Genomic DNA, 2,500 nt, shown 5'->3' with positions numbered 1-2,500 from the left:
ATGTTTATTTACAATGTTCTTTAATTGTAAAAGGATAATAAACTCCGTCCGTGTGGAAACAGCAAAAGATTCATTTGGTGTCCTGATGATTTACGTCATTTCAATAAACCCAAAATCATTACTTTAAACATCTACAGATTATTGAGTCTTCATCATCTACTGAGTTTGGATTCACTAATAAAACGCTTACACTTTAATATTTACAGTGAGGAAAATAAGTATTTGAACACGCTGCTATTTTGCAAGTTCTCCCACTTAGAAATCATGGAGGGTCTGAAATTGTCATCGTAGGTGCATGTCCACTGTGAGAGACATAATCTAAAAAAAAATCCAGAAATCACAATATATGATTTTTAAACTATTTATTTGTATGATACAGACACCTGTCCACCCCATACAATCAGTAAGAATCCAACTACTAACCTGGCCAAGACCAAAGAGCTGTCCAAAGACACTAGAGACAAAATTGTACACCTCCACAAGGCTGGAAAGGGCTACGGGGAAACTGCCAAGCAGCTTGGTGAAAAAAGGTCCACTGTTGGAGCAATCATTAGAAAATGGAAGAAGCTAAACATGACTGTCAATCTCCCTCGTCTCCATCATAAGGAGAGGATGACCGGGGCCATGTATTGTGAGATTTTGGGGAACAACCTCCTTCCCTCAGTTAGAGCATTGAGGATGGGTCGAGGCTGGGTCTTCCAACATGACAATGACCCGAAGCACACAGCCAGGATAACCAAGGAGTGGCTCTGTAAGAAGCATATCAAGGTTCTGGCGGTGCCTAGCCAGTCTCCAGACCTAAACCCAATAGAGAATCTTTGGAGGGAGCTCAAACTCTGTGTTTCTCAGTGACAGGCCAGAAACCTGATTGATCTAGAGAAGATCTGTGTGGAGGAGTGGGCCAAAATCCCTCCTGCAGTGTGTGCAAACCTGGTGAAAAACTACAGGAAACGATTGACCTCTGTAATTGCAAACAAAGGCTCCTGTACCAAATATTAACACTGACTTTCTCAGGTGTTCAAATACTTATTTGCAGCTGTATCATACAAATAAATAATTTAAAAATCATATATTGTGATTTCTGGATTTTTTAGATTATGTCTCTCACAGTGGACATGCACCTACAATGACAATTTCAGACCCTCCATGATTTCTAAGTGGAGAACTTGCAAAATAACAGGGTGTTCAAATACTTATTTTCCTCACTGTATGTGTATATATATATATATATACACAGTATCTCACAAAGGTAAGTACACCCCTTTACATCTCACACACACACTCCACACACACCACACTTACACCACACACACTCCACACACACTCCACACACACTCCACACACACTCACACACACTCCACACACACTCCACACACACACACCACACACACTCCACACACACACACACTCCACACACACACCTCACACACACACTCCACACACACCACACACTCCACACACACACACCACACACACCTCCACACACACACTCCACACTTCACACACACTCCACACTCCACACACACTTCACACACACACACTACCACACTAGTTTCATGGACTGTTCATCCTGCACATTTCTTTTTTCACCCAACGTTAATCTGCAGTTCCACACATTTGCACATTCATCTGTTGTCTCATTTCATCCATTCTACACTCTTCAGTTCCTCTGTGCAGCTGAGATGGAAGAGGCTGAGAACCTCATTATGCGTAGCTAATTCATTATTTTTGCTTTTTCCCCTAAGCTTATACAAAGTCCTCGTGTGTGTATGAGGAACAGCCTCCAGCTCTGAAGGTGACATGATCTCGCTGTGGGGAGAAAAGAAGCTCTTGAGGTAAAATTCCCTTTAGAATCTCTGCAGAGGTTTCTCTCTACACGACCCAAAGTGCTGCTGAATCTTATGGGAAATTAGGTTCAGTTTCTCTTTTTGAATAAAAAGTAAAGTTTGGGTTGATTATAAACTTTCTCTCTTTTTTACGCAGGAAAAGAAGGCTTTTCCAGAGACCATGCAGTAGAGAGAGAATCATGAGGCTCTGGAATCAACAGCTCCCACGGGACGATGTGATGGTTATGAGGTCATCACTCAGACCAGGGCGTGGTGTTCAGCTGGACGCCTGAAATGTGTTTCCTGAACAGATGAGAAACTTCACTATGGCCTCCTGTGGTGACCTCAGCTTCTCTCTCACACATACATCAATATATTGTATGTCAGAAGTTTGTGAACACCTGAGCATTAGATACTGGTATGTGCTTATTTTGAGCATCCTTGTCCACATTTAGTATAATAGCCACCACTCTTCTGTAAAGATGTTTCACCAGATTTTGGAGTGTCCTTGTTTCGATTCCATTATCTACATGGGTGTTAGTAAAGTCAGTTACCGATGTAGGGGAGATGAGAAGGTCTGGGGTGCAGTAAAGCCGGAGCTCTATAGCAGGAGGTCTTCCACACCAATCCATGGAAAGCAGATCTTCATGGAGATGGTTTTGTGAGACTTTGTG

At 42.3% G+C, this 2,500-nt stretch overlaps 1 long non-coding RNA gene across 1 annotated transcript in view; it reads left to right on the top strand.

The window, feature by feature from the left end:
- LOC124381540 overlaps positions 1-1,836 on the top strand; it is an 8,913-nt gene extending 7,077 nt beyond the window's left edge. The window contains exon 3 of the long non-coding RNA XR_006924866.1: positions 1,746-1,836. This is a non-coding gene — a long non-coding RNA (uncharacterized LOC124381540). The remainder of the gene's footprint in view (positions 1-1,745) is intronic.
- The last annotated feature ends 664 nt before the right edge of the window (positions 1,837-2,500 follow it).

The sequence above is a fragment of the Silurus meridionalis genome, chromosome 28, assembly GCF_014805685.1.
Source record: "Silurus meridionalis isolate SWU-2019-XX chromosome 28, ASM1480568v1, whole genome shotgun sequence".
Classification (NCBI taxonomy): Eukaryota; Metazoa; Chordata; class Actinopteri; order Siluriformes; family Siluridae; genus Silurus; species Silurus meridionalis.
Note: the sequence above shows the minus strand (reverse complement) of the source record. Positions and strands in the feature narration are given on the sequence as shown.